This window comes from Panicum virgatum, chromosome 8K (genome assembly GCF_016808335.1).
Source record: "Panicum virgatum strain AP13 chromosome 8K, P.virgatum_v5, whole genome shotgun sequence".
In the NCBI taxonomy this organism is placed as follows: Eukaryota; Viridiplantae; Streptophyta; class Magnoliopsida; order Poales; family Poaceae; genus Panicum; species Panicum virgatum.
This window is the reverse complement of record NC_053143.1, coordinates 10,234,810-10,240,641: the sequence shown is the minus strand read 5'-3', so window position 1 is coordinate 10,240,641 and position 5,832 is coordinate 10,234,810. Positions and strand designations below refer to the sequence as shown.

At 41.3% G+C, this 5,832-nt stretch overlaps 1 long non-coding RNA gene across 2 annotated transcripts; it reads left to right on the top strand.

The window, feature by feature from the left end:
* Positions 1–1,237: 1,237 nt before the first annotated feature.
* Positions 1,238–2,996, top strand: LOC120643886. 2 transcript variants are annotated; one of them, XR_005663236.1, is made up of 3 exons: positions 1,241–1,739; positions 1,820–1,859; positions 2,039–2,996. It is a non-coding gene; the product is annotated as an uncharacterized LOC120643886 (long non-coding RNA). The 2 variants fall into 2 exon arrangements; XR_005663235.1 differs by having other exon boundaries at positions 1,238–1,859.
* The last annotated feature ends 2,836 nt before the right edge of the window (positions 2,997–5,832 follow it).

The following is a 5,832-nucleotide window of genomic DNA, read 5'->3' as shown; positions in this document are numbered from 1 at the left end:
AATGGAGAGTTGGATGAGGAGATCTACATGGATCAGCCTGATGGATTTGTAATGAAAGGTCAAGAAAACAAGGTGTGTAAGCTTTTGAAGTCTTTGTATGGGTTGAAACAAGCACCTAAGCAATGGCATGAGAAGTTCGACATAACTTTAACTTCTGCGGGCTTTGTCATTAATGAGGCTGATAGATGTGTGTACTATCGCTATGGTGAGGGTGAAGGAGTGATATTATGCTTGTATGTAGACGACATACTGATCTTTGGCACAAACATTTATGTGATCAATGAGGTCAAGTCCTTTCTTTCAAAGAGCTTTGATATGAAGGATCTAGGAGAAGCTGATGTTATCCTTAACATCAAGCCTATTAAGGTTGAGAATGGGATTACTCTTTCACAATCCCATTATGTAGAAAAGGTCTTTAGCCGTTTTGACTATATCGACAGCAAGCCTTCTCCAACACCTTATGACCCTAGTGTGATGTTGAGAAAGAACAGGAAAATTGCCAAAGATCAACTGAGATATTCGCAGATTATTGGTTCACTCATGTACTTAGCTAGCGCAACGAGACCCGACATATCTTTTGCTGTGAGCAAATTGAGCAGGTTCATGTCAAACCCGGGTACTGATCATTGGCATGCACTTGAAAGGGTTATGCGCTATCTAACAGTTACTATGAGTTATGAGATTCACTATTCTGGGCACCCTGCTGTGCTTGAGGGATATAGTGATTCAAACTGGATATCTGACGCTGATGAGCTATATGCCACGAGTGGGTATGTGTTTACCCTTGGAGGTGGTGCGATATCATGGAGGTCTTGCAAACAGATCATTTTGACGCGGTCAACCATGGAAGCAGAACTTACTGCTTTGGACACAGCCACTGTTGAGGCAGAGTGGCTGCGTGAGCTCTTGATGGACTTGCCTGTGGTTGAGAAACCAGTGCCGGCCATCCTTATGAACTGTGACAATCAAACGGTGATAGTCAAAGTGAACAGTGCTAAAAATAATACAAAGTCATCAAAACATGTTAAACACTACAGAAAACAGCCCTACACATACGTTTTTGTTTTAGCGCTTTCTTTAACGTGTCAAGCTAAGCACGCTATAGCACCTTGATACGAAATTTGCTACGATTAAAAAAAGTGTGTCAAGCTCAGCACGTTATAGCACCTAGATACGAAATTTGCTACGATTAAAAAAAGCGCCAAGGTCATGTGTTTCAGCGCTTGGAGGGAATGGGGAAAAAATCAGTCGCAGGCACATCTCCCCCCTCCACTACTCTGACCCCAAACCCAACCGCCGTCGCCCCAAATCTAAAGTCCCACGCTGCCGCTCCCCAGCGCCGCCTCTTGCCGTCGCTCCTCCCCGGCTCCCTGCGCCGCAACTCCCATCTGCTTCCGTGATGCTATCTTCCCTGGTGCTGCTGCTCGCTGCAATTCATGATCCTCCTTATCTGCATCTAGCACTGCGCATCTTAGGTGCCCTGGCGCACCCAAATCAATCCCGCTGGAGGAGCCAGTAATGTTGGATCCAGCGCTTCCACTCGCTCCTCTTCGGCTTCAACGCCACACTCGACACATGGTGATGCCGTGAAAGGCTTCTGAAGTGGTGAAGTATCCTCGACCTGCAGGCCCTCGACCTGGGAGCGTCTCATGAGGATGACACCTTCATTGCGCCCATCTGTGCCGCGGTCTCCGCATGGCTCGCCGCCACCTCATGCAGCTGTGATCCAACTCCAACAGGTTAGGAACACTTCCCCACTGTAACACATGCAGTGCTGCGATGCTAGACATCTAATTTTCGAATTACATGTGTATGAAAGACAAGAAGTTTCTCCCTGCGTCACTTGGACATTTCATCGAGTACGTATTGGTTCTCTCTTACTCATAGTTTCCTAATTGAATTGCTTTAATCTGACGTCTTGGTTATGATTAAATAACACTAGTCCCATTACAATTTTGTGAGTTCAAATTTTTATATCATTTGTTTCTTGAGTTTTTTTTTGTATCTTCAAATTAAGTTCTTCCTGGTTGTGATGCAGAATCTGAACCCCCTTGATGCTGCTCGTTTCATAATTGGCATAAGATGAAGTTGAGGTAAGTACTTCCCTGCATGACCCTGATTCACTTTTGTTTTTCTTCAGAACTGAGTTTTGACAATCAAATCTCTAATCTTTTATGGCGTCAAAGTTCCAAAATATGTCCTAAGGATAATTTCAAGCTCTAAACTAATGGCAGGTAATCTGTTCCACATGCAAGTGTTCAATTTCATAATATACGTGAGATAACATTTTTTTTTGATAAAAAAAAAGAACTCATATATATGCTTTTTCCTTACAAGTATAGTTTATACTACCAATGGTATTTGCAATCGTCATGTTAGGTATGCGTGGATGCTCTCATTATAGCTTGGTAAGTCTCATGGTGCAGCCTTTCATGTCAGTATTAATATATGATCCCGATAGCATTAGTTACCACCTAATATGACCACTGTACTGTTGTCTTCAGAGAATAGACATCTTGCATCATTCCAATGCTATTGCTTAATAAACATCTTGCATCCTTCAAATGATACTGTTTATATTTGACCTTTTAGTACAATTTGATCTTGAATCAAAGAGTCCGTTCTATTAAATTGACTATAGTTTAATCTTCAGTGGAAGCCATGATGACTTCTACTGAATGATGCTTGATATAACCTCATTTACAGGTTAATTGAAGTATTCTAATTTCATCATGTAAATTTGGGTCACCACACATATCCTATATCTTATACACAAATAATTTGTTTGTTTAATATGCAGGATCCTGGGAGACCATGAAAAAAATCTGAAAACTGAAGCAAACATGGACGAGTGAAATACAAATTAGCTGCAAGCATGAAGCTTTTTAAATAGATTTTGATTTTATAAAAAATAGGGGTGATATGTAACATTTTCAGTTTGTTAGATGATTGTTGACTGTATATGCTCTAATATGAAATGAGTATTGGTTCCTGTGGGGTTTCTCTGCTGTGTACTCTGTGGTACTTGAAGTGAAAAAATGGCTGCACATATAAATAGAAACAGCAAAATAATGTCCGTACTGACATCGCAGTCAAACTATATTAGAAATAATAAAGAACAAATTAAAAAAAATGAAACTTATTAATTAAGTTGCAAGCAACAAAATACAAAATGTTTCTACAAGCTTAGACATGCAATTTATCGTATCTAAAAAGCATATCATGTCTTCTAGATACGCTTAATAAAAATGTATCTACAGTTCTTGACACGGTCCGTGTGGAGACGCTACAGACACGTTTTAGTAAAGCGTGTCTACACTCCATTAGACATGAAACAAAGTGTACCTAATCTAGAAATAAAGCGTACCTATAGGGGGTTTTTCTTGTAGTGAAAAGACGACTGAAGTCTGTCAGGAAGTTGAGAAACTCCGGAGTGATAAATGTGACTTATATTCAAACAGACAAAAACCTGGCAGATCCATTTACAAAAGGATTATCACGGAATATGATAGATAGTGCATCAAGGGAGATGGGTATGAGACCCGTATGAGTTGCCACAGTGGTAACCCAACCTATGTGATCAGAGATCCCGTGAATTAGGACTTGGGAGAACAAGCTGATGGTGAACTGATGAGAGTAATGGTTAAACCCTCTCTAAGAAAAGATGCAATACTCTCAGTTGCTGTAAGGCAGGTTGGCTATTTGCCTTAATGTGTTTCTGTTGGCTCTAATGAGCAAAGGTGCTGTCCTACAGAGCATTCTTGAAAGAAAACACCTATATGAGTCTGACTGTCTAACGTCGCAGTCTGTGAGATTTGGGTGATCTCTAGTAAACTCATGAAGAGACCAGGGAGTACGACGTATATGCTCCACCCGCGGAGAAGGCTACTGGTAGCCATGTACTGGTTATGACTTTGAGTGAAATTTGTTCGCACCAAACTTGCAATTCAAGGCGTAGTCTATTGTTCAAGTTGTGGATAAGTGTAGCTTGGAGCTCTAGGTGAGAGTTCAACTTAACTATCCTCACTAAAACACTGGTATATCAAACAATAGTAAGAAACAGGCAAAATCTATAAATGGGTATTTGAGATCTGGTGGGGGATTGTTAGATTTATGGGCTTGGCCCATATAAATAATCCTAATAAATCTCAAAGGCACATTAGCGCTAAGAGGAGGTACATCATCTATTAGTCCCGTATTGCTAATGGACGAGGGTGTAGGGGGTTTTTCTCCCTTTAAATACGGACCACCTCCCTCATGGAAAAAGTGCACCATAGATCGTTATACGTGGAGTCCCCAAGGTTTGGGACTTCATAAGAAGATCTAATATGAGTTAGGGTTTTGCCTCCTCTCGTTGCTGCGCCGCCACCGTAGTCTTCTCCATCCCGAGCGCCGGCGTGCACCGGCGAACGGGAGAGCAGATCTCCGGAACCGCTCGCTCTTGTGATCCTGCACCGGGAGAGGGCGAATAAGGTTTTTGGGAAGCGCTAAGCGTGACTGCTCATCTTCTTCGCCACGGCTCGTCCTCCGTCCAAGTCAGGAGCTGCGGCGTACCGTCGTCTGCAACGCCGGTTGCTGCGCTCCGTTCGAAGGACCGTCTTCGTCTCGTCTGCAACTTTCGTCTTCCCGGCGGCTCCCGCACAGTACGTATTTTGTGATCAGATCTGTTTCATAATCATGTTTTCTGAGATCATGTTTATGATATACGTACTGTCTAGTATGTTAGAGTCATGCATGCTAGGTTTAATTCTCGTCATGATAAATCTAGTTCGGAATTTAAACTTACAGTTGTCTATTTTTCCAAAGAGTTTACAGCCAGTTGAAAGGAGGTTGCGATGGCGAGCTCCTTTAACCAAGTTCCAGTACAAAATAATTAATCTATTACAAATAACAAATTGTAATCTGCCTTGTGTTTCATCTTCGTCCTTTGTAATCTTCCATTGTGATCTTTCATGTACTATCCGCGCAGAGAGAAAAAACAGACAAGATGGGACAATGCCTTGAAGAAATACGACACGTTTCTGGAGTTGACGCCCTGAGACGACTTGGAGCTCTTGCATAACTGGAGCAGCAAGAGCAGTGGATAAGTGAGCGAAATTGCACACCATAAACTGGAGAACACTAACAGTACTTGGAATGGCCTGAGGCTAGAAAGTCTTCAGATTGCATCCGAGCTCCCACGTCCCAAGCACATGTCTTTCAAGATTAAATATTAATATTAAATATTCCGAATAAAACCTAAACTTTTTTGTATGCAATTTTAGGATGTCTTGATTATCATAAGAAATTTTCTCAAGTCTCAACTATCTCTCATCCCATGACAATCTAATCTTGGTTTAAAGATATAGGTAGGTATATCTACTTATGCCAATAAACTCAAGCTAGATAGATAGATATATACATAGATAGAAAGAGTCAATCAGCTTTAGATAGATAGATAGATAGATAGATAGATAGATAGATAGATAGACAGACCGACACGGAGACACTGCATCCATCCAGTGTCCTGCATGATAAATCTGTGATCTCAATCAACACATGAGGCTAAACTAACAGGAACACAAGAAAAGAGATGGACAGAAGCCCTACACTCTGTTTCTTGGAAGTTGTACTCATGCAGGTACATTCTGTCTCCCTCCCTCTCTTCTCTTTTTAAAACAGAAAAAGGGTGAATCTCCTACATATTAGATATAAATCGTGCTTGTTTGTTTCTGACTTCTACTTCAAGCCTTTCATTTGCTTCTCTTTTGCAAGGAATGCAAAATCTCGTAACATTTGTGAACTCCAATTTGATTACTTTATTCCCTGCCGAAGATCTTCGTGTGGTAGGTT